Source organism: Chamaea fasciata, unplaced genomic scaffold (assembly GCF_029207755.1).
Source record: "Chamaea fasciata isolate MVZ Bird 193981 ecotype frontalis unplaced genomic scaffold, bChaFas1.0.hap1 SCAF_7, whole genome shotgun sequence".
Classification (NCBI taxonomy): domain Eukaryota; kingdom Metazoa; phylum Chordata; class Aves; order Passeriformes; family Sylviidae; genus Chamaea; species Chamaea fasciata.
In genome coordinates, this window is record NW_027094092.1 from 16,235,259 (window position 1) to 16,261,459 (window position 26,201).

General features: G+C 39.5%; 2 protein-coding genes across 2 annotated transcripts in view; one reads left to right on the top strand and one right to left on the bottom strand.

Moving 5' to 3' along the window:
- The window catches only part of TNNI2 (troponin I2, fast skeletal type), a 176,067-nt gene extending 157,005 nt beyond the window's left edge, over nucleotides 1-19,062 (bottom strand). Inside the window, exon 1 of the mRNA XM_066187725.1 lies at nucleotides 19,056-19,062. The gene's annotated coding sequence lies outside the window, so the exon portion shown is untranslated. The remainder of the gene's footprint in view (nucleotides 1-19,055) is intronic.
- Nucleotides 1-26,201, top strand: part of MOB2 (MOB kinase activator 2) — a 110,156-nt gene that overhangs the window by 15,197 nt on the left and 68,758 nt on the right. The gene's annotated exons all lie outside the window — the stretch shown is intronic.

Here is a 26,201-nt window from a genome sequence, read left to right on the forward strand (position 1 = left end):
TTATTATGAAAAGGTGTGCAGATTTTATAACTGCTGCCTCTTTTGTCCTCTTTTCTTTAGAAGGTGTAGCTTTTACCAAAACAAACTGGTGAAGAAGTTGCTGATAAATTCCTTGGACTGTGAAAGTAGTTCGCATCTGGTAGTGGAAGGAAAACAAAGAAGTTGAACATGCAGTGCCTGCTTCCTCAGATGCACTGTGGCAGCAACATTTGTAACCTCCCTGACAGACTTCAGTGGGTTAACACCTTGTCTAAAGAAAAGCTGTCTGGATTTTTAGCATGGTTGTGCCAAAGCAGGAGGTTCCCTTTCTATAGGGGAGAGCGGTTGCTTTCTGTTGTGCCAGTTTATCCTTCCAGTAAGTTTGCTGAGGATAGCATTTCCCCTACTACACCTTGCAATAATAATAGTAATAAACAGAGCTGACATAAGGATGAACTAGGAATGTTTCTGAAGACTGATTATCTTTAAAAAGCCCCCAGGTAATGATGTTGCTGTTTTATGTTGATCCATGTTAGACTACAGTTGTTACTGTCCTCAGTGTTTCAGGTGCTGTTGTAAATAGATTTGTGTTTAAAAAATTCAGATGATTGTCCATACGCCCCAGTAGCCTCTGCTTGCTTTAATTTTCACTACTGTGACTGTGAGGGAGATATTTTTACTCAGTATCTGACAAGTGAATACAAATTTCTTCTGTATGTGTCATTGCCATAGTGGTTTCTTGCCATGGCTTGATATTATGAGAACAAAAGGAAGCTGGAGACCCTAGTGAGAATGTTAGAGACGGATTAATAGAGCCTTGTAGCTATGGAGTTAAGCTGAGCTTCTGTTTCCAGTGCCAGTGACATCTTGATTTATGCATACTGGGGATGTTTTTAAACACAGAAGCAATAGGAAATAAGACAGTGTGCTTCTAGTTTGTGTTTCCTGCAGGGCTTCTTGGCTTTGCCTTCCAGTTAGACAAGAGTATTCAGAGCATAATCTTGTTGTTCCATCCTCCTGTTGCTGTTTATTTGTTTGCCGGTTATGTAAAGCTCTCGGCTTGAATTTATTCTCCCCTTGCCCAAATATTCCTTGAAGATGTAAGTTGGGAATGTACATACCAAAATACAAACAAACAAACAAAAAACAACAAACTCTTGTGCACATCCTGTTTTCAAATAGTGCTATTTCCTTCAGTGTGGCGCTCCTGCTGAGAATATGGCTCCAAGGATATCTTCTGTGTGTGACCAAGGTGGCGGCAGCGACGGAGAGAAGCACATAACACATGGTGGAGATGAGCAAGGCCGTTCTAACTAATGGATGGACCTGTCGTTTTTTGAGTAGCATTTTGTATACTGCAGATACCTAAATAGTCCGAATTGCAGTTCAGATTTTGGGTTTGTTGGGGCCTTGTTTGTTGAGGTTTTGTTTATTCTTCTCAGGGTTCATAGTAAGGAAAGGGTAGTCAGTCTGGTAGCAGTTTGAATACTCACGCTGCCATCGTGGAGCAGTGTACCCGCAGATGAACCTGCACGAACACGGAAAGCAGCAATCTGGCACAGGAATATAAACTTCTCCCTTTACTTATTTCAAAGGTGCACATTGCTGAGGTAAGCAAGCCTGCAAAGTCGAGATGGATTAGCCGTAAAGTAAGCGTTAACTACTGTAAAAACAAGCCTTCTTCCATTGCCAAGCACTTCTGAGTGGCCTGTTGCTGGTCTCTTGCTAAAAGGTGACATAATTTGCAATTCTGATAGTGTGACGTTTTCCTGCCATGCTGAAATGCTTCTCAGGATTTCAACATATATGAATATATTTCCAGTGTGCATAATTTTGCTTATGGGTTTAATCTAAAAGCAGAGTGATTGATGGAATTTTATTTTTATTACAAAGGCAGGAGCTTTTAGAATGTATCAAAGGAGTTTTACTAGAAAGATGATGGATTTTAACCTCTAAGCCTGTCTCAGTGGTCTTTGGTATTAAATTGCTAATACAAGGTACTGATTAGGATCTTCCCATTCAATGAAATCATATTGCTTCATCTTTTGTAGGCTTCTGTGAAACAACCTCTTAGGCTAATGTAGTTAGTGCTGATAAAAAGTAAAATATGCCTTCAGTTTTGTAAAAAAGTGTGTGACTGTAGAAGCTTCTCTGGTCCTTTAAGTGCTCCAAAACAATATGACTTATTTTTGCTACAGAGAATTTAACCATAACACTGCAGTATTGGTTTTATCAGTAAGTCCTTGCATGGTGTTTGTCACCCATTTCTAATACCGTCCCTAGACTTTGTATTGTACCACACAGAAACTGTGCTATCTCCTGTTTTTTGAGCTATGACAAAATATAGATGATGATTTTTTTTTTATTTTAGCAGTGTTTGAGGCCAAACATAATGAAAAGACAAATTTATACTGCGTAGGTTTTAAATTATTTTTCCTATTAGAGTTCTCCTCCAATTCTCCCATTGTGAGAATATTTTGCATCATTATACAGAATAAATGGTTCCAATGTTTGTTTTGTCATATAACGAATCAATTTTGGTTTGGAAAATTCCTCTCCCTAATTCCTATCTTTAAAGTCTTTGTTATGATTCTAATTAGTAGGTATTAGCATATGTATCAAAATGCAGAATGTGCAAGTACTGTTTGGAAAATTAAATGCTAGGTTCAGCTCATCATTTTGTATCATTGAGATTTATTTTGAACAAAACATTAGCACACTGAAGTATGGAAAGTATAAAATTATAGCATAAAATCAACATCAATAAAAGTCTGTCTTGTGTACATGGCTTTTCCCTCTCTTAGTATCCATGCAGCTGGGCAGGAAAGGAGCTATCTAACAAATGTGTTGCTCCTCTTCATGACTGAGACTGGAGGAGGTAAATGTGGAATTCTCAATATGGTGTTGAAGATACAAAAATATTAAATTGCTTTTATAATATTGAGAAGTGGGAAACGGGGGGGATCACTTGGAGAAGAAGAATTTTCCTCACCAGACAAAGCAAGCTTTTTTTTTTTTTTCCCATTTGCAATAATGGACCATCCAGCATAAATGTTGGTACCATCATGCCTGCAATAGCCCACAGTCATGGGCTGGAAGAGCCTCAGCCTGAGAGCTCTGGCTATACCAGGAGTTGTGCCCAGTCACTTCTACTGTGATCCTTCCTCTGTTTCTAAAACCCTCTCTTCTGGAAAAGGTGAGAAGAGAGGTGAAAAAGAGCTGTAGAACTTACTATGTTTTCCGATTTGGCATAAATATCTCATCTGGTATCTTCTGCTCACTACACATTACATAATTTTCTAATACATATGCTTTATTTTCTCTCCAGAAAAGAGAAAGAAACTGAAGCTGAAACAGCAAGCAAAGAATCTGTACAGGCAACCCTGAAGATTTTCTGTGGAACTGAACTTTAGGTATAGATTTACAAGGAGTAGCAGGTCTTTATAAAAAGCACCACAGTACCTTATAACGAAATTCTTGCTACCACACAAAGACACTGCAATTTATGCCATAGCTCCCTGAGCACTTAGGGACTGCTGAGAGAAGTGCCCTCTTCTCACTGTTGGAGCCATTTATTCCTCTCTTTTCCCAGCTCAAGTGCTTGAGTGCTTGGGAATTGGATCCTGCTACTAGTGATGCAGCTTAAAACTAATGGAAAGAAAAGAGCATTTTATTTCAGTTGGGATCAATTCCTGATCCAATTCACTGTACAACTGCACAAGTACCACTGCATGGGAGAGGCACAGAGGGAAGATTGGAGTGATAGAGAGGGGAGTGTGATCAATTGTAATGGTGGTAGTGACAGTTTGCTGGCTTGATGTATTAGTGGAACTGTGTCATTAGCTGCTATGGAAACTTGTTATGTGCTAGACAAGATGAAACCTTTTTTCTATGAAACAGGCTAAAATAATCCATTTTCAGTTAAGTAATATATCCTCTGAGAAATAATTGTTCCAATGTCTATGAAGTTGTTCTTCACATTTGCTACAAATGTGGAGCCAGAAATGTCACTGACAGAACATGCTTCTGGTTGGTGGGAGAAAAGTAACTTCAAATCTTGTATCAGAGTGTAATCAGTCAGGATGGCAAAGTTGGTAAGCAGAAGATTAGAAGGGCCAGGGCAGTTGCAGAAGCAAGCTGCATGTCAGCTTGCTGGTTTTGTTACATAATTGCTGCAGATTTCATGAGGGTTTGTGGTGATGGTTTGTATGTATGTGTGTCATTTTTTGGAGTGGTGGGGGATGTTAATGTGGTTAATAGGCTTCAGCAGATGCTTTAGCACATTTTCCATAGATGTAGTTTTTGACAGAGACTTATCCTTTCTAACTTGATTATCATTGTTTGAAGTAATAGTTTGTACATCAGCGTATTTTCTGCTAAAATTAAACTGGCTCTTTTATACACAAGTTTCTTTGCCACAGCAAAGTGAATGCAAATTGGAGTCATTCTGTATAATTTCTTTTGTGTTCTGTCACCCTCTATGGTAACAGCCAGCAAAAGCTCAACTCCAAGTTGTGCCTGTCTTTTTTTTTTTTTTTTTTTTTTTTTTTCTGCTGACATAACACTTGGTACTCTGGGATGCTGTGTATCCTGGGGGCAGAGGTGGATTCCCTTTGTGGATGGTTACATGTAATCTTTTGGTAAAGGACTGACTTAGGTATAACACATTGCCCATTGCTGGGTGCAGCTATTAGGTCTGAAATCCTGTTTATTGAATATGTGATTATAGAAGAATAATAATAAATGTGCTCCCTCTCTTAGTGCCACAGATGGCAAACTTGTGTTGGCCAGGGCACCAGAGAGAGGTTAGTAAGTAGGATGTGCATCACATATTGTCTATTGCCACATGCTCAGCCAGATGTTTTGATATGTAAAAATCTAGCGTGTAACTTAAAAAAATATGCACTTACTATGAAATGACATGAAGTTCTTTATTAAAGTCAATTATAACAGAGTGTTCTTACTTTGCTTTCTTTTCAAATCGTACTGTTTTGTGTGACTCACTGAAGATGACTAACTCTGTTCACCCTGAATCTACCTAGGTGCCATTCAGAGTGCATTCCTTGTGACTCAGTTCATGCTTAAAATTTCTGATTTTGTGCACACTTTCCCAAGAATATTTGTGCTTCCAGGATGCAAGGGGCAGTGTCTTAATAATACACTTGTTACAGGACCAAGCATGCTGTGCTCAGGCACAGTGCTTTAGAGGTCCCCGGTGTATTGTGAAATGCAGCCATGTATGTTTATCAGGAGCAGCTGGTTTTGTTCTGTGGATGGATCCATTTGGGGGGAGGGGGAGAGTGCTGGTGGCTTTTAGAGATTAACTGGTGACAGTTTTGCTTGGGAAGTGTATCAAGTTTTAGCGGAGCTACTGTAAGAGAGAGAGGAGCTGGAAAGGGACAGTGCACAAGCTCTAAAGATCTTTTTGTGTGAGAAGAAGCCTTCAGGATTTGGTTATCTGCCTGTGGGTCAAACTGCAGCCTTGATTAGAGGAATGTGTAACACTTGCTACTGAAATAAAGATCTGTCTGAGCTGGTACAGGCGACATTTGGACACACAAGGCCTAGAAGAGGCATCAGAGCAGCTGTGTCCTTGTGCAGGCGAGAGGGAGGCTGTCCGGTTTATTGGATCTTGTCAGATCATGGCAGTGCATGCTTCTTAAATCCCTCGGGGTAGGGAGGGAGTGTTGAAGTAAGGATGGCTTATTTTAGGTAAACAGATTTAGACAGCAGTCCATTTTCTTGTTCCTTTCCTGCTGAGAAATGTGGGGACATCTCACGAAAGGGTAACATTCAGTCTTTGAAACCCTCGTGTCTGGCGTGTTTTGTGGGCACGAGCTGCATGGCAGGTATGAGCTAGGCACAGGGCCTGCAGCAGCCTGGTTAGTTTTGGTGCCTTCTGTGTAACTTCAGGAAGTGGTGGATGTGTGTTTGCTTTTAATGCTCTTCCTATTCTCCTGCCTCTCTCATCCTTTTTCCTAAGCAGGTATGGATTAAGCGTTGACAGTAAGGATTTGCTGATCTTACTGCTTCCTTTTGTATTAAAGTGTAACTCTGAATTCTTTTCATAGTGAAAGAACAATAGAAGATCTCTGGATTTAATTCTTGGCTGCTGGAACTTCATGTATTTGGAGAAACAGAGGGGTTTTGTGGGGTGTTCAGCACTCTTCTAGTATACAATAGTTACTGCTATGATCAGGTCTTCTACCTATTTTTAATATATGAAGCAAATGCTTTGCTCTCCAACTATGCAGAAGGGACTTGTGAATAATGCCTTTCAAACACGTGCTGTATTTTGTTTGATTATCTTTATCTTGGAAGGGACAGTCTTGCTCCTGCATGTCAGAGTGTAGTTCTGTACTGTCTCTTGCTGTGCTTGGAGAACTAGTTACTGCACAGGAATGGATTCCTCTTTCTTGGAGAGGAAGGTCCCCTGTCTTTTGCAACTTAGACCTATTTGATACAGTACTGCCTGATCTGAGAAGTGGGAGAATGATAGATAAATTCTGGGACTGAAAATTAGACATAAGAGACAAGTCAGTAAGTAAAATCTCTTCAAAGGCATACGTTTAAGATTTGAATTGCAAAGTAGATGCAAAACAACTGACTTGTACATGAGAAACATCTTGTTCTGTGCGTGTTCTTGTATGGCTGTGATAGTCAACTTGATGTCCAGAGTAATAAAACTGGAGGTCATAATGATGTCTTTTAAGCTTTTAAGTAGCACTTTTCATTCCCTCAGGGTAGAGTCATACAAAAAAAAGCTGATTTGGCTGTGGTGCCACTGAGAAAAACGATGATTTGATTTTCCTGAATCTGTTACACCACTAGTGGAATATTGCTGCTTGATTAGTCTGTCATCTTTAGAGGAGACTCTGAGACTCCACCAATAATTTGTGTCTGTACTGAATGAGTGGGGGACAAGAACTTCATGGGATGAGGGAGGAAGTTAATGGGGGCCTAAAAGATAGTCATACCTTTTCATGTTGATAATAACAAAGTGATCATCATTTTGGAAAATGGTAGTTATTATATCACCTATGGCTGAGTAGTCCCAGATCTAAACACAAAATTTTGAAGTTTTGGAAGTTGTTTAGAAGAGGGTTGTAGAAGAGCAGTAAATGAAGAGGCTGATAGAACTGGCATGCTTCTTTAATTTAACAAAAAACTTCATTGAAAAATTTGAAAGAAATATTTTGAATGAGTGATGTCTGTAGATTTGAGCACTTGGGAGAGATATGCTAAATCCAGCTCCCACCTGTTTCCTAAAATCAAGCCTTAAAAAGTTCTGTAGTTTAATTGTAAACTTTAAAGTTGTTTTTTTCCCCTCCTCACTGTAGTGCTTTACTCAGTGTAATTGGGAACATTTTACAATAGTAATGAACTTGGCAAGAGAAGAGCCCTTTGCCTGCTGCCAGAGTAAAGCAAATAAACAAATAAGGAAAACAAAAGAAGATCCCTCCCTGTCCCCTTGGCGGGTTGCAGGAGCGGCTGGCACAGCTGGACTTGCTGGCGGAAGGGTGGAATGTCCTGCCTTGCATTCCACGCAGATGGCCTGGACCCTGGCCACCCCAGCAGAGCAGAAAATACTGTGCTCTCAGCCATGCCACTTGTGATTTAATGGGAACTGAAGCTAACTTTAAAAAGCAGTGCATCATCTATTAGAACTGTTTTTATGTACTTTCAAAAATTACACAAGCATTTTGCTTAGGAGAAGTTGAATTCTTCCATCAGACAAACATTACTGGGGTATTTATCTTAAGGATAATATCTTCACTTTTTTGGATACCTTGCCACTCAGAAAAGCTCAGTATCCCATCTGAACAGAGCACAGGCATCACCTGAAGAGAGTAATTTTTCTGTAGTTGCATCTTCTGGTTCTCAGCAAAATATTGGATTTCTGCTTTCAAGGATGGTGACAAATGCTTCTGCTCTTGCAAATGCCAGTGCTATTGCTCAGGAGCATTAGGGACTGCTAGTTGTGCTTCCAGAGTGGTTTGTTTATATATATATATGTGTGTGTGTGTGTGTGTATAGTTGTGGTGGTCAGTATTGCCTCCTGATAAAATTAAAGTGAATAAGCCTTGTAGCACTCTTGCAGAAACTTGCACTCTCAAATTCTGAACTAGGATCTGAGTATTTAATGTATTAAGACTGACTACAGAAGAAATGTGCTGGTTCTTGCAAGACCAGGCACTCATCTGAGCTTGTCTTGCAGTTTGTGGTCTGTAGCACTGATTACAATAGCAGCTTCTTGCCATTAATCAAATCTGCAGGTAGCAGGAGAGAGGAATGGTGCTTTTTTTTTTCTGTAGCTTACCTATTGTTTGGTTAGTCACCACTAAGGAAGCAAACCCCTGTAACCTTAACTAAAGGATGCAGTAATGATGCTTTGTAGTTATTTATCAGGCAAAATCTGACACTGTTAGGGAAGTAGAACACCCTGTCCTTAATTGAAGGATGTGATAATGATGCTTTGTAGCTTTCTAGTGGGGAAAATCTGTCACATGTTGTTTTCAAATCTGAGATGGAATAGTTCATGTTTGTGGGATGAAATAATTTTAGGAAAAACATGGAAAACTACTTCACCTAATTGTACAATGTAGTCTTTACGCTGAGGAATGCAGGCTGGTAAGTCAGTGCTTCCTGATGGTTGATAAGAAATTGTGACCTCACAAGTGATGGAAGTATAAAAACTGGAGTATGATTTCCACCAAGTGACTGCGAGGACAGTACTGTTTAGAAAACTAAGTCTAAGTAGTCCGTTTCCAGCAAAATATTTCAAGAATGCTATGCAAATCCATATCCTAGAATAACAAAGCACAAACCAGATTGTCTCACCTGAGACCAATGGGTGTTTAAGGCCAGTGATATCAGCCATCAAAAGCTTTGTGAAGCAGGGGAGCACCCAGTGTGCAGGCACTTACCATCTGCATGCTCCCGATGCAGGAATGCACAGGGAGAGGTGAAACTCTTAATATTTGTGGCCTTGCAGGTTTGTGCTGTGGCCTGCTGTATGGATTCATGGGGATTGTGCAGCTGTGAAAGAACACAACTGCAAACTGGAGGTATTTGCTTGTGATGAAAACAGCCAGCAGCTGTTGGATGAGTGTCTTTTGTTGCCCTACCAGAGTTTGAGCCAAGTTTCAGATTCATAACATGAACAACTTCAAAAACTTTGTGTTGCACCAGAGCGTTTTTCTATGCAGGTGAGTGCATGGTAGTTACTTCTGCATTATTTTCACACTGAAAATGAAAAAGCTCCAAAATCACAGTACATTCATTGTAAGATTTGGTGCATTGGTTTTCCGGTGTTTGTAATTCAAACCTGCAGCTCTTAAATTCCTACTGATTATGTTTTGCAAACCTTCACAAGACTGTTGGACAGTTTCTTCATTTCTCCATAAACATGGTTTAGTGGTGCAGGTGTCATGCTGTTGTTGGCTATGATTATGCTAGGCCTGCCCTTTACTCTGAAATGTTTTTCCCTCAGCTCAACATTGCTTTCAGATACAAACAATTTACTTGCAGTACCAGATAAGTGGGTACGTGCTGTCTGAAAAACTCTGATCATTTTTTTATATTTCATGATGTCTGTTGTTCTACAATGTGCAAAGGCAATTACCAAAACCAAATCAATGGTGGATGATAATTCTAAGAGAAATGTACTGCCTGGAGCCACTTATTTAAATATCACTTTCTTGCTAACTAAAATTGGAGGGAAAGGATTACATTAACCAGGTAAAAAGGACAACAATCCCTGTTTTAACAAGCCATGTAGCTTTTTCCACTGTTCCCAGCATCCCTTGGCCTGCTTGGTCAAGCTCAAGAGAAAAACCTAAAAGTACACTATGTATTGTGTTGAGAACAGCTGTCTCTTCAGTAGCCAGTGTCCTTCAGCAGGGTTTATAACGGCGCTACTGTGAGTTCCATTAACTAGCAAATTTTAAGTTCTGTTTAGAATTTCTTGTTGATGATCAATCAGAATCTTTCTTGCCCGAGTTGCTTGGACGAACATCTGTGCACTTACTCCACCAAAGGTTTCCAAAGTCTGCATTTGGTTGTGATGAGCTTGTGCTATGGGCCTATCACACAGACAAGAATGTGAAAAGTTATCTAGCTCTCCACCCTCCGAGTCCTTGAAAAACCATTTCTGGTGAGGATGATAAAATACCTCTAAACTCGCTCCTCACAATTAAGTCTCCTTTTATTTCCAGAGGGGGTGAGGGTGAGAATTTTGCTGTGTCCATATTGTTATAAATATTTGCTCGGAGAATTTACTAAGAAATGCTGGTCAACATAGAAGAAGTGATTTGCTTAACAAGTGGAGCTGCTCTTGATGTGACTAACTGGATTTCAGATTTTTTCGCTGTCTCTACAGAGAGCTTGTTTAGTACTCCAACAGAGCTGGATTTTTATTTTGAATTTGGCCATTAACATGCCAGGTGACGTCAGACACATCTCTCCAGCTCCCTTTTGTCTTTCACTTCCCATTCCTAAAATGGTAACTTTCAGGAAACTTATTGAGAACTGCTGATATTTTAAAGACTCACATATAGTGATATCCTTGAGATACTCAGTCTGCATCTTGTTAAGCTGTTGATAGGAGTAAAGCGTTGGTAAATATGATACAGGCTAAGGGACAAATGAACTTTTTTTTGTTTAGGTCTTTCTTCAGGATGTCTTTTTTTTATCCACACAGACCCTGCTACTAGAAAATGTAGTACACCTTGAATACAGGGAATGGCTTGCCACCAATAACTCCAGGTTGTGGTTGAATTTCAGTGAGTCTTCTCTCCCTAGTGTAAGACTGGGGTATATAGGTTGCAGTTTGTTTTCCATTGGTCAGTATGGAGAGTTATCTCCATGAGCTTTGCTCTCACTTGTTGATTTTGGAGAAACCTTGTGGGTGTAGGTTCTGCAGTGATTGCTAGCACAGTACCTCAGGGATGGCTGGTAACATAAATTTACTGCTGTAGCAGCACTGCCATAGGCCTGAAGAAAGAGCAGGAGTCAGAAAAACAAGTTTTCAGGTGCTAGAAAGAATCTTTCAAATCACATCAAAAATGTTTAAAAATGTATATTCTGTGTAGATTTTGTACTCTTCAGTCTAACAGTGAAAATTTTGCTTGTGTAATAGCCTACTCTGCAGAAAGAGTATTGTGTATAGTAGTGAAGAATTCAAGCACTCTTGGTTCCAGCTAAAAGGAAAAATTAATGGCAAACCATTTGAAGAAACAAACTTGAAATTTCTGTACCATTCAGATGTTTTTATGTGGGTTTCTGAAAAATTGTACTTTGTAACTGGAATATTTTCCCCGAAACAGGAAAGAAAAAGTCATATTTTTACTAAGCCACACTTTCAAAAATGCTTATATTCTGACTGATTGGATAATAAGAAATAACTACTATGGTACCCCATGAAATAAGTGATAGCAGTAGTGAGAATGATGTTTTGAAACACGATGATTTCAATTCAGGTTGGCTTGTTTATACATTTTAAAAAGTAAGCAAGAGCTGGCAATAGAGTTACTGTTGTATTTTGTTTCTAAGTTATCTGTGAAACACTACCAGAAATTTAAGATACATCTGGCACTACAATAAGTTGAATGAGTTCTGGCAGCATTTACAATAGAGAGCTCTAAACACTGTTTTGAGTACTTTACTTTTTAGGGTAGATAGATCTCCTCCTCCTTACACCACATTTTCAAGGAAAAGTGACCCAGCAGGTTTGTCAGAGACGCATGCTTTACCATCCTGGATGGGTTTATTTTGCCTAGAATATCCAGGCCTGAGTCAGAGGGAAGGAAATGTGACACTCTTGGGTCCTGTGGCTTCAGCTTGGGTTTCCATCTACGTTGTTGCTCAGGCTTTGAGTTTCTTATTGTTTCTTTACTGTGGTAACATGATAACTATGAACACAATTTTTACTAATAATTTTTCCACTGAGGTCTGGGACATGCTTGTCTAAGAATAGGGCAATAACAGCAAACCTCATATTTAAAACTAGTTTGTCACTTGTGTTTAGTCATCGCCAGAAAACACAGTGCCCTGATTTTCATTTAAAAAACCTTCCAATTTAATTTATCGTCTTTTAAATCTGTAATGCATTTGCCTATTAGGTAATACATGTTTTAAATGTATTATTCATGACTGAACGTTTTCAAGGGTGATTTCCCTCTGCTGTGGACTACTGCATCTTCACAAACAGTTTTTGCAGTCCCTAAGAAGGAAATCACTTGAAAGATTTCATTATCTAAAGAAGTGATTTCCAACTAAGGAGTTTCTTTAAGAGGAATGCCACCACTAATATTAAGGATTTAAAATACACGTTCACCTCTTCCTGAACAATAGATGAATTGCCCTTCAGTTTTTAAATTTAAAGCCATGTTTCTGCTGTCAAGTAAGAATGCCACGTAATGTATGAGGTGTTTCTCATTAGGCTGTGAGATTTCTGTGAGAGAACCAAGACCTTTACGAGCTGCTGCCCTGGGTTTAAGTGGCTGTCCTAAACTGACGGCTATGCAGAACTGTGTAGCTTCTTAAGCTTAGCAAGTTATAAATGGTATTCCTCATAACGACCTTGGGAGTTGAATATTGTGTGTCCCAGGCACACAGAGAAAAAGATGGAGGGTGTTGTGCTTTGGAATTTCCAAAGGAATGTTGTGCAGCCTCAAACAAATTGAGAAGATACATGCTCATACATAGAAGGATGCTGCTGCTTCTATTGCAAGTATAATTCTGGAAGTGTAATGATAATGAGAGGAAGTGGAGGACTTCCTGCATTAGGTTTTGTGGCTGTGTCAAGGGGCTGTCTGAATTGCAGCTGTGTTGCACAATTGATAAAAGTTAGTTAGGCTGGGCTAAGTCTCCTGAGATGTGAACTAATACACCTCCTCTTTGTGCTGCATGCAGAGTGGTAAAATTTTTATTAACCTGGAAGTCAGAACAGCAGTAATAATCACTGAGTATGCTATTTGTCTCTGTATTTTAGTTCAAGTCAATTGCTTTCCCACGAAATATGTTGGTGCTAGAGTATGTCCTTAAAATACAATTCACCCCTTCTGGAAAAATTTCCACAGTAAACGAATTACTTAGCATATAAGTAGTCTGTGTAAGCTGGGAGAAAGAAAAGTGTAATGGCAGGCCTTTAATATTGTGATATCCCTCTTACAGGTCTCTAAGCAAGAAAGGGGGAAATTCTAAATGGGAAAATGATTAATTTTATTAGGAAAAAGCTCAGGATGTATGTGGTGTGCTGGAGGGAAGATAGTTTCTTAAATTCTTTTCTGAAACATCCAAACTACTTTTACCTCATTTCTAGATTTAACTCCTGCTCTATGGATTTATAAAGCAAATTGATGAAATGCTACTGAATGTATTTTATTTATTGTCTTTTTGGTGATGACTATTAAAATGTTAATCATATTTATCTGTTCAATATTTTGTTTTGTAATATCTTTACAGTGGCTTTAGTGGTTTTTCTGTTTATTCAATGTACAATGTTAGTTTCTTTTTCAGCTTGTAAGTTTGCTTGTATGGTTTCTTTTTTTAAGGTCTGGGACTTTGATGAACTTTACTGTAGGGTTGAAGGGTGATTTCGAGGCCAGTACGTGAGACGTTTATTTAAGGTGTAAGGAGAAGTGAGGCCTGTTTCTCTTCTGCCTTTGTGGGGGTATAGTTTTGTACCCTCTGCATAGCCGGAGAAGTGCTTTGGAAAGTGCATGTTTTGGAAGGTGCTTTTTCCACATCTGTAGATGAGAAATTTTGCTGTGCTGGTGAGTGAGAGAACTTTTCAGAGAGAGTAACACATGCCAGACTTAATTAGCTCAACCTTGATGGCTGAGAGTGTTTTCTGGTTTGTTTTTTCTTTTTTTTTTTTTTTTTTTTTTTTAAATCATAATGACCATTCAAGTTAAATAACTTAAAGAATCAAATTTACTGTAGTTATGGGAGGTGGAGGGAACCATAGGTAAAAATAGCTTGTTGCATCTGGGAATTTTTTATCAGAGAAAATAATACTTTGGGAAAATCAACTTGATTTTCCTGTCATTGTGCTGTACTGCAGGTGTGTATGTCCTGTATTAAACCAGGCAAACTAGAAAAGTCCTGTTTCCCAGCAACCCAAAGGGTGTGTGTTTGCCTTTGATAACTGCAGTATGTTTAAAGTCGCAAATTTGAAGATAATTGAGGAGTCCTCTACTTTCAATGCAGAATAAGATGGTTTAGGTCATTTCTGTTAAGGGTATAATGCTGACATTGCCAGTTAGCTAGACATGAAAGATTTTATGATGAGATACTGATCTTGTGGTGTAAGTTACTGTAGAAAAAAACCAGAGAACTCTGTAAAGCAGACATTGGAGACAAGGGTGGCAGTCACACTATAAAAGCTGGTCCATTATGTAACATTAGGATGAAAAGCGGCAGAGAGATGCTCAATTTCCAGAGTCCAGCTGCTTCCCTACATACGTAATGCAGGAAATAAATACAAACGTACATTCAGAAGAATATCTAAGTTTTCCAAATGCATAAACGGCTGAATATTGAGATTTTCATATCATTGCAGGCCGCATATGTTTACCTTTGTGTGTTGACATCTTTGTGAACAGTTTTACTCAGAGAACCAAAACATGGATTTCCTGTTCTTTAAGAGGAAACTGAGTGTTCTGTCAGTTCTTCTTCAGCTGCCTTCAGTTATTTTACCTATGGAGATGTGAAAGGACCAACCACAGACTGGCCTGCCTATTCAACTGCCAGTGTTACAAATCTCCTCTCGCATTGGGCAGGGACAACATTCCAGAATATGTCAGTCTTCTCAGGCTTCATAAAAAAGATCTCAAAGGTCAGATAGAGGGAGCGTGCTAATTAAGGAGAAAAATGTTTTTTCTCTGTACATTCATATATCAATAAATTGAGAAATAATTTCCATTACTCTTATTATCATTTCTGTGTATTGCATGGATATTAGTTTCCAATGAAATGAGTATTTTATTTAATCTAGATCCTTTTATTTAGAAAGTTTGCTCTGATTGGTTATTTTAAATTCTAGTGGTCAAGTTTTGTCACAGTACTACAAATAAGGATTCACAATTCTTAACTGCTTAATAACCTCCTTTGCTGGAATTTCTTCCTTTATTATAGTTGAGAGCTGTGGATACCATAAGCATAACTGCACTTTGCATTAAATCTCAGTCAGGATAGTGGCAACAGAATTATTTGATGTCTTTGGTTATTAAATACATGAAAATAAGGCAAGACATAGAGAGACTTGTCAATGATGTTCATGTAACCTGTCATTGCAGTCCATGCTTCTAACTTCCCTTTTAAATGTGCCAGAAGAGACCAACATGGATTAAAGGTCACGGTATGTGTATTGCTGTCAGAGTGCATTATTATGGCAAATTGATGCATTTTGTTCCATGTCCTCAGTCTCTGTGGGTTGTAATTTCTGTGAAAGGTGGCGATGAATAAACATGTCTCATTTTATTATTGTAAGATGAAACAGGCATGAATTTCTCATGGTTATGAGCTTTCTGCCCAGTTCTCATACTCTGCCTGGAACACTCTTCCTGTAATTATACCTTTTGCATGTAGTTCTCAGTATAGCTGGGCAGCCTGAGTCCAGCCTTACATTTATGAAGTTTTGCTGGTTTAATTATTAATGATGGAGAAGGTGTGTTTCTGTGGACAGACAGGTCTCTCCTGTGGTTTATTGAAGGGATCTTTGGGATTTAATGAATTTTTATTCTGTAGGCTGATAAATCTAAATGACATTGTGGATTAAAAAAAAAAAATTGTCAGTTTCTGCAGGCCCTTTGATGCTATGGATGCTCTTTGTATGCTTGCAGACTAAGTGGTTCAGCAGTCACAGTAACCCCACCAAACAACTGAGCTGTATGGCAGCTGAATAAGAGAGTGATAATGCAGGATGAGGCTGCCAAGCAGGAAGATAGAGAGTGCTGTAGTGACAAAGCATGTGGCAGTACTTGGGGCTTTCCAAGAGATAATCTTGCTGTATGCTCTTGATTTCTAAGGAAGAAATTGCCAGAAACATGATACAGTTTTATCTCAACAAGACTGGCTTGGAGTAGGCTAGACGTGTTACTGCTTCTGTTGTTTGAGGAACAATTTGGTTGCGCCCCTTTTTTAAGGTGTATATATCATCTTTCTGCGAAAAACCCAAACCCGCGACCGATTTACAAAAGGCGCTTCTTTTCTCAGTTTCACTGTGCTCCTTCAGTCATCTGGTAATGAGGTTACGTAAGTTAAACTGGGTCTGTCCCCTCTTGAATGCAGTGGTTAGTGCTCGGAATAAACTAATCCAAAACCACTGCATCCAATATGTGCACACAAGCGTAGCTGAAGCAAGGTAGAGGGTCAAAAGGAGATTATTGGGTAAAAAAATGATAGTTCAACATGAGTTTCCTTTTTGATAGGCTCATACAGGGTTCAGAGTGAGGCTTTGAAACTTCTGTGTATCAAGTGTCATTTTTAGACCTTTTTAGCTCTAATTTCATTAAGAGTAATAATAAAAGCTAAATTTAAACAAGGGGCTTTCACATGCCAGTGATGACAGGTTCTATTGGTACGATTGCTGTGGAATGTCATTTTTAAAAAGTCTTTGTCATTGTTAATACACAAGGGGGCTTTCGGCCTCCCATCCATACATAGTGTTTTTATTATCAGCGATTTTGGTCCTGTTCATGAACTATACAAAATTTAAAAGACACTTCCGCATTTTGGAAGAAAAACTAAATAAGTGAGGGGTTTTTTCATTTTTAAATAAAGACTTGATAGTTTCATCCAAAAGACTACAGTATGCAAAGGTGGAGTACATTGTTTCTGGTTATGGGCTGGGGTATATTTAATCTCTTCTGTTGGTTTTCAAATCTGTTAATAAACAATGTTTTGGTCTGCTGTGTCTGGGCTCTTTTTGGTATCAGCCATCAACAGTGAAAATTATAAGGACTATGAAGTCTATAGTCTATAAGGACTATAAAGACTATGAAGGAGACTTGCAGACATTTTTCTTGCAATAAGAGGTTGAAGGTTTTCTTTGGTTTTGGGGTTTTTTTCTTAGTAAAGGGGGCAACCACGATGTTAACTGAACAAGCAAGGATGTCCTCCACAGAAGCCCTGTGTGAAGTGAAAGGTCATTTGGAGTTGGAGTTTGTATAGCTTAGAGAACAGGAAGAATAAAATATTGAGTGTAATTTAAAACAAGCACCTCTTTTAACATGCCAATTCAAAGGGCACCGTGCAGCAACACGTCAGACCCACTTCTCCTTGGCTGCTGAGTAATCACTCGTTATTTTTTTCCGATATGATCATTGCTGAGAAATGAAACCGAGCCCAGCCTGTGGATTGCGGTGAGTGACAGGACGGTCCCCGCCTTTCCGGAGCTGGGGACCTGCGGGCAGCGGGCTCCCTCTGCAGCTCCGGGAGGAGCTCCGTGCTCTCTGCTGAGCTTCAGGGATGCGCTTCCCTCTCTTTTCAGTGGCATGCTTAATTTTTCTCTGTATGTTCAGGGACCCTGCAGTCAAGCATATCAGACTTCGTACTCCTTTGTGTTCCAAGCAAAGGTATACCTCAGTCAGATGTTATTTTGTTGCTAAAAGCACTGCACTTTCAGATTTGGTACAGTATTTCAGTCCTTAAGGTATTCAGAATTTCAGATTGTTCTGAGTGTCTAAATCTCAAAGTGGAGCAACTGATCAAAAATAAAAACATTGCAAAGTTCGTATCAGAGAAAGTAATGTGATTACTGTTAATAATTAGCTACTAATTATGGTAATTTTAAATGAATGTGGATAGATGTTCTTTAAATATCTTGGGTTTACTGCACCAAAGAACATCTCATGACACTCTTGTATGACTGCTGTACTGCAGATGACAAAGGAAAAAATTAAATTTTTATAGGGGTGGTTTTGAAGGCCTCAGTTTCTGTTCTTTTTAATGTTTTTATCTGTTTGTACTTACATTGCTAAAACCATGAGCTGTGTCTGCAGTGCTTAGGTGCAGCCGCTCTGATTTCTGGAGCTTGTGTGTGCTGGTGTTACAGTCTGTAAACTTAGAAACCTCTTGGACGTCTTTGTAGCCCTCCTGGGGAAGAAGCAGCAGGAAAAAACCCACGGTAAAACAGAACCCTGGAATATTGTAAAGGCTTGCAAGGAAGAAGGAAAAACAAGGTCCATATATGACGCAGGAAAAATCGACTAAAAGTTGGTAGTTTTCCCGTGCAGGCTCTTTCAGCAGAGGGCAGTACCGGCTCTCTGTGCTTTAATGTCCCAGGGCTGCACAATGGCAAGCAGCAGGACGTGGATGTGCCAAGCGGGTCTCAGCAGAGGCTTTCAGCTGAGTGAGTTAGTAATAGGTGGCTGGAGGGGGACTGAATAGATTTTGGAACACCTGTGTAAAATGACAGTCAATGCAAGTATTGCAAGGTAAGTTCTGTTAGCCATTTATTCATTCCTGCTGGCAGGGTTGGTGTATTCTTTGGTTGTCAGCTCCTTGTCCAGGTGAACCAATCTTTGATTCCCTGTTTCCCAACTTGAAAAGACACTAAGTCCAATGCACAGGAACCAGCAAACAAGGTGATAGCAAGATGTGCTCTGGACTGTTGCTGATGCTATCAGCTGGTTCAGTGCAGGATGATTATTGCATTGCCACAAAATAAAACCAGCTTCTCACAGAATCATTCAGGTTGGAAGAGAGTCCAAGATCATTGAGTCCACCTTAGACCAAACACCACCCTACCAACTAAACCGCAGCACCATGTCCAGTTATTTCTTGAACAGCCCTAAGGATGTGGTGATTCCTACCACTTCCACCACTTGCTTGAGCAACCCATTCCAATGCTTAACCACCCTTTCAGTGAAGAATTTCTTCCTGATGTGCAACCTGAACCTCTCCTGGCACAGCCTGAGGCTGTTTCCACTAGCCTTATCACTTGTTTCCTGGGAAAAGGGACCAACCCCCACCTTGCTACAGGGTCCTTTCAGGTAGTTGCAGAGAGCAATAAGGTCACCCCTGAGCCTCCTTTTCTGCAGGCTAAACCACTCCAGCTCTCTGCGCTGCTCTTCATCAGACTTGTGCTTCAGAACCTTCCCCAGCTCTGTTGCCTTCTCTGGACGTGCCCCAGCACCTCAGTGTCTTTCTTGCAGTGAGGGCCTCAAAACTGGACACAGGACTCAAGTTACAGCCATTTATTTTGGTTTTATTGGTAGTCCCCCACTGCTTGTTTTTCTGCTGGTGCAGAATCCATTTAAGAGGTTATCTTACTGTGTGATTGTTGAAAAATGTCAATGTCAAGCACGTCCCATTAATTTTAAGCTTGGTTTGAAGTCCTTTTCTCCCTGAAGCCTACTGGAATATTCTAGGCATCTTCCACAAGGTGGAGCTTTAAGGCTCTGTGGTTGGGAATTTTTTCCTTATGTCTAATGAGCAGAAAGATGAATGGAGTTTGTGAAATCTTACAAAATAGGTATAAACCAACTCTTTCAACGTTTTTCAAGAAAGAGAGTAAAGTTTTAGAAAAAGCAACAGACTCAACAGATATTTTGGACTGTAATATGTCTGAGTCACTGGAATTAATGTTGTGAAAGAGAAAAGGAAGGATTGGAAAAATAGTTCTCATTACTTATTTATTGTTTTGGTATTACTGTTTCTTTGCTTCCAAACTGACTTGAAAGGTAGGCAGAACTAGATAGAGAAAAGCATTATCAAAATAGTTGCTAACTCTTCATTTGTTGGGAGGAGGCTTTTTTTTTATTTTAAACAGTCCTACCCTAAAAGAAGAGGAGGAAACTATAGATAACATATTCTGATAGATTAAAAAAAGGCAGAAAGCCTATTTCTTTCTTTTGTGCAGCTGTCTTCTCAAGAATGAGCTATGTATGCCTGTTCTCTAGAAGAGCACCTTTTTCTGTTTTTCACTCTGCCTGCCAGAAGTTGCATCTTGCTGAATTCGGGAAAAGTGCTACTGGTATTTCAGGCTGTGTTTCAGTAATCAGTTATCTTGAGCTTCCCATGTTTCTCTTGAGTATCTGAACTGTGTTTTACTCTATTGCCATCGTGTTGGAAATCCCCTGCTGTTGATTTTGTTGGAATGGAATTCATCATCTGCTCTCTGCGCTGCTGCTGGTAAGGCAATTTTATACATTAACTAGCACAGACATGTGTGGACATGAGCTGGTACTGTGCATACAGAAGCTGGGAAGGAGTTTTGCTGAAGAAGGGAAAGGAGGACTGGTTGGAGGGGGTAGCAGCAGAGAGGGAAAAACCCAAAACCCCAAGTGTCTTTCCTGTCGGACTTTTCTACTTCAAGCTAGCCTTTCCTGATGATAATAAATGTTAGTAATCTATTTTTCCCTCATCTCTTTGCATGAAACAAAACTTGAGGATAGGAGAAGTTTACTGAACTCTCATTACAAGTGCTGTTTCCCTCCTACCTTTCTTCAGTAAACTCCTATGGTTGCCCTTCACGTGTTTACACCAAGAGACTTATCTCGTACTTTCTGCAGAATCTATCTTGTCACTCTGTGCTTGACTTGAGTGACAGCTGAAGTTGTGAAAGTTTTTTTCTCAATTTAAATCATATTGTTTCTTTCCTGCTTTCCACGTGGTATCTGCACAAGATGAGAAATTTGCTGTGATTTTCTAATCTGTGTTTCAGGAGTCTCCCTAGGTTAGGAGGTAGGACTGGTACAAATTCGGTACAGAGACAGCCTATTAGGAATCCACTTTCTCTCTTTCTAACGTTCCTACAGCCCCATCTGATGGTTCTCTCCAGTTTTAGACACAGAAAATAGCATATGGCAAATGCACGAAAAGGCAGGTGTGCTTTATGCCAAATTACAATGAGTTAAGAGCTTCTCTGGACAGACTGAGTGCACCTGATTTGTAGACTTCATGCAGACTGGTGGCTGAGCCAGTCTATAATGCTTCTGCTTCTTGCTGGATCTGTGGCAGAGCCAAATTTTTAAGCTTGAGTATTCCTCAGATGCTCTCACAGTCTTGACACACTAAAAACTGTCTAAATTTTATTTTTCTCTGGGTTCCACTTTTTTTTTTTTTTTTTTTTTCTTCCCCAGGTATCCTTTTCATTTATTATATTCAAGTATGAGTTTGATACTGGCTGAGTAGATATAGCTGTTGGTAGGGAAGATGTGGGGAGTGTTTTGGCAGTTTGAAGAGCACTTCTCTGTAATATAAAGTTAGGTTAAATTTCTGAGCCGCAACATTAGACATTTGACTTGCAAAAAGATGAAGAAATATGAGTAGGGTGGTGGAGTGAGCTTGAAATCATGGAGATTCCCCCCCCCCCCCCCCCCCCCCCGATGTTACTTGACATGTTGCATGGGTGGGAATTCTTGCCGTTCTCTCCTGGTGCTTCTGCCAGTGTAGTTTGTCTGGTTTCCAAGGATCCTAAGTACTCCACCCATTCTCTTTGTCAGCAATAGCAGAAAATACCTTTCTGTTCTGAAAACCATAGCAGTATCAATCACTTAAAAATACTGTAGATGCAAGCTTTTGCATAATCCATAGTTTTGTAACAATGAGGGATTCCATAGCAGTCAGTTCTAAATGCCAGTGGCTGTCTATGGAGTTGGATAAAGGATCACTCATTACCCATTCAAATAAATGGTGATTTTGACAGGGAGTGCCAGGGTGAATTAAGTTAATAAAGCCAAGGATATTGAGGGTATATTTACTAAGGGTAAACACCTCATTTTTATATATATTACACAGGCTCGATTGACAAAACCACCCCACGCTGACAGTTCAGAGGCATTCCTGTGTTGGTAACAGGATACAGATGTCTCAGAGCAAAGATTTTCTTAGCACTTATTAGCCAAAAGATCAGAGTTGCTTTATTTAAAAAAAAAACAACTTGGGTATGAAGCCATTAAAATAGCAAGCTAAGGCAGAGAATACATGTGGAAAAGGGTCTAAGTGTAGCCTAACCCTTGGAGAATGGCATAGGCAGTTGGTGTCTATTTAGCTGGATTCCCTTATGGTCCATTTTCAGTGTAAGTCCTATTTTCAGTATAGAATGTGAAAGAAATGCTGTGTAGCCATTTATTTAGCTTATAATCAGTGTGAGAAATCCCTCTGCAGCTTACAAAAAGAGGTTGATAGTGGAAAATATCATTACTGGGAAGAAAGATGCTATAATAAAATAGCCTGTGGCTTCAGCATCTCCTTTTTTCAAGTTTACTAGTCCATAGGGTTCATGTCTCATTTTCTGTATGATTATTTTGCATTCTTTTCATGACACAGGTAGACCTAGATGCTCATAAAACTGAGAGATCAGCAATATGAACTTTAGCCTTTTGTTCCTGCTCTTCCTGCAGTCTACTGGAGTTTTTTGTGCTGAGTTCCATGATGCTGAGATGCAAGGAGAATGATCATTGCACATTAGATGCTAGACTGATCTTAACTTTAAAAACAGTATTGAAAACAGGCATGTGGAAGTAATGCTTAGCTTCCAAGACAGCAACCTCTTATTTCCTAATATCTTGCCAAAAATAGTCTGTGCAAAATTATTTGTCCATTTACTTGCCCCTGGGGCTGTTAGCTTAACTGTAGCTGCTGCACCAGGCATATGCACTTCTCATCCTACTTTAAAAGCCCCAACATGTAGAATTTAACAGCTAAAGCAGTTGTCATCTCCATTAATCACAAGGTTCATTTGTATTTGTTCATTTGCTCTGTGGGTGTATCCTGGTGGATGACTGTCTGTCCAGGTGTCCAGGCAGTCACTGGCTTCTCTAATTTCCCTCAGTCACTTAGCTCCCTTGACCTTCTCTGGGTATTTAAATTCTGTATGTTTTTGCTGGGTTTTCTTTAAAGCAGGACTAATTGTATGTGGTTTAGAAGGATTTTTTTTTTTTTAATTCCACACTCCTACTCTCCCATAAAGTTTTCTAGACACATGCTGACTAGAGAGTCAACTAGGGAAAGGTTGGTATGAAAACTCACACCAAAGGTGTCATCAGGTGACATGGCTTCAGATGAGAGTCCAAATATGACACCGCACTTGCTGGATTTTGTTCCACTCTGTGAACCACCCTCACAAGTCCAGCTTTTGTCCCAGTGTCTGTTTAATAAACCCTGACTTCAATAAAGAGAATCCATCTTCCCCGTGGCAAGTGGATGGGAGCCTTGGATCATGGGAGTAGTTTGCTGTGTTATGTTGCATTGACTCTACAGCTGATGGACCTAATTTTCTATGATTTTAGTACCTGGTCCATTCCACCTGTGTTTTGTGTCATATTAGGTAAGGTTTGTGGGTGGTTGGCAACTGATTTCAGTTCTAAGTATCATAATTTCTAGGTCAGATTTTAAGTTGATGTAATTAGGTGGTAGCCAACCATTGTTTGTGGATGTATATATTGAATCAAATAATTTCTGATGAAGCTGCACCTTTTTTAATCTGTTGAGGAACTTAAGAAGGGAGGAGATAAAACAGGAACTTAAAACCAGTTCATCTGCTACACCTATTATGCAGTAAATGACTGTAAATCACACAGTGGATATTTCATAAGAGCAGATAAATCTCAATGAGACAATCCTAAATGTTTGTGGGAGGACCTGTGGATATTATCATACAGTTATTATATTATCCTAACTAGCAAATAGATAACACCCTTTAAATGAAAGGAGTTACCTGAAAAGGATTTGAACTATTTTGAGATTGTTTATAATTTTTTTATGCATGTCTCTGAAAAAGACTGTTTTCTATTAATATACAAATGCTAAGAAAAATAAAAACATAGTATATGAGATAAAAACCTAGCCAGGGTAACTTGTACAGCTTATTTATAGGGTTTTGTTTTCAAGGTGTCCTATAAAGGAGTGGTGAATTTTCTTAAAGATAGGGGGTTTTTTATGTCTTTTTTTATTTCTGGTCGAAATGAGACTTAAGAAGCATCTCAAAAGCAGTATTATGACAAATGATGAAAGCAATAGAAGGACATAGTCAACTAGCTTCCAAAATCAGTGGTAAAGTTAAAGAACAAGAATTAGACTGAAAAATGCTGTTGCCAGTGTGATAGTGGCACAGCAGTGCCTCTAGATACTGTTGCTTTTGTCCCCCAAGGAAGATATGCATTTTTGTTTTGACCTTCAAAAGACAAAGATGTATTTTGCCACCACTTCACTGTTCTGTTCTTTTCATTTTAGGTGCTGGGTTTTTAAGATCCTATCTGAAACTGGGAAATTTTTTGTGCTGTGGCACTTTGTAACTTCTCCTTTCCTGGCCCTGTTGGGTTTTACTGAAGTTCTACATTTCGTTCTTTCTCTTGCAGTTCATTTCCTAAAGTAATCTTTCTAGCCAAGAGCTACATTAGAGCCTTCCTGACAGCTCCAGTCTTTAAATGAGGAACTGGCTTTGCTTACTGCATTTGATTTTAGAATAGTTTATGCCTAAATGTATTCTACTCTAAAGCATCCAGCTTTATTTCAGATTTAAACTCTCTTGGCTCTTGGAAATAGTGTTTCATTATATATATATAAAATAAATCAAGTAATGCCATAGCCTTTGATATGAATAGAGTCAAAGCAGTCATGAATACATCTTACTAAAAATTATGAAACTGTTGTTCAGTGAAGCTTCAGTTGGAAAGAAAAAAAGGATTAAAATCCTTTAAAAAAATTATTTTGGTAAAATTTTTAGTTTCTCAAGGGATGTCAATCATTCTCTGAAGCTTGTACATGAATGTATAATGTTGGTGAGAGATACTGTTGGTCTTTGTGAGTACAGAATAATCTGGTTCTCTTGTCTCAGAGATAAGGACTAGTGATCTGGGACAGTCAGAGTTTGAAAATAGTTCATTGTAGGGGGATGATCCTTAATGAAAGTGAGTAATAACCTTGTGTTTCTGTCACATTTCAGAAAATCTCCTGCAGATGACAGGGCTCAACAGGACTCGGACCTATCATCTACCTTTTCCTTCTGCATCTGCTTGTCAAAGTAGCATCTGCTTTGTAGTAAAAACTGAGGCTCTGGTTGTCTGTTCAGACCCCTTTCCTTTGCCCTTTTATTGGCTTTCTGCAGCTTTGTAGGGAGTAGATTGTGTAAAGTATGCCCCTGGAAAGCAGAGGCCGTTAAAAGGTTTAAGACAAATTTGTTTGAAGACAAAGAGGGCATTGAGAAAAACTGTGGAGAGGGATTGAAGGGCTTTTGCAGCGCAACAGAGCCTTGTCTGTGCAAGACTCAGCCTGCCTCCGAGTTCCAGCAGGCTGCCGAGAAGCAGGCCAAGAAAAGACTCTCCAAGACCCTGTTCCCTTCATCTGTAGTCTGCCATCTGGACAGAGGATGGCTAGAGGGTTCCTGGAACGTATAGAAAGGAATCTTGAGGGCTGAAAATAAATGCCACTGGAGACAGGAAGTGTCTGAGACTAGGAGGGTTGGAGGAGGGGAGCTGCTCTGGGGGTCACGGTGGTGGTAAGGGTGAGGGGCAGATAAGGAGAGCTGCTGAGCTGCATTAGAAGGTGCACAGCCTTTCCTTCAAGCCCTGAATATCCTTCCATTTACTGCTTTATATACTTGAGGGCATCTTACTTGTTTGTTGCCGGGGTTCGTCTGAGTGATTTGCATCTCTTTCCCTTGTACAAAGGGTCACTTCACTTAAATTTGTAGCCCTTGGCATATTAGAGACTTTGAAATCTGACAGGTTTATAGAAAGATAAAGTGGTGCCAGCCACACTGAAATTTGATCTTGATGCTGTCACGAAGCTCTGTGTTGCTTCAGCGTGGTTTTTGGTGGGGTCTGTTGCAGTCAGGTGAGATGATGTTATGAGTGAACGATGTTCCCCCAAATCATTTTTCTCATGTAGGAAAGTCGGTGAGCTACGATATTTTATTCCTTTAGTGTGTTTTAATGGGTGTTATAATACTGGAGAACAATGTTACTCCTTTCTGAGTTATGAGGGTGGCAGAGCCTTTGTATTTTCAGAATGGAAATGTCAGCTAATCATGTTACCCATCTTTCCTATGAGAGTTGCTTAAACCTCCAGAGAAACCTTAGAGCGAGAATTCTTTGCATCACCTGCTTTGCAGTTTTTAAGGGTAACCAGGCAGAAAACTGTGAATGTTTTTTGCTTTCTGTGCTGGCCTCTGAGTATTAAGTGGAAATCACGTAAGTTTTCATTTTTCAAGATGTTTCAAAGAATGCGGTCATGGAAGCAGCTTCTTCCTATTACTAAGCTTTTCAACG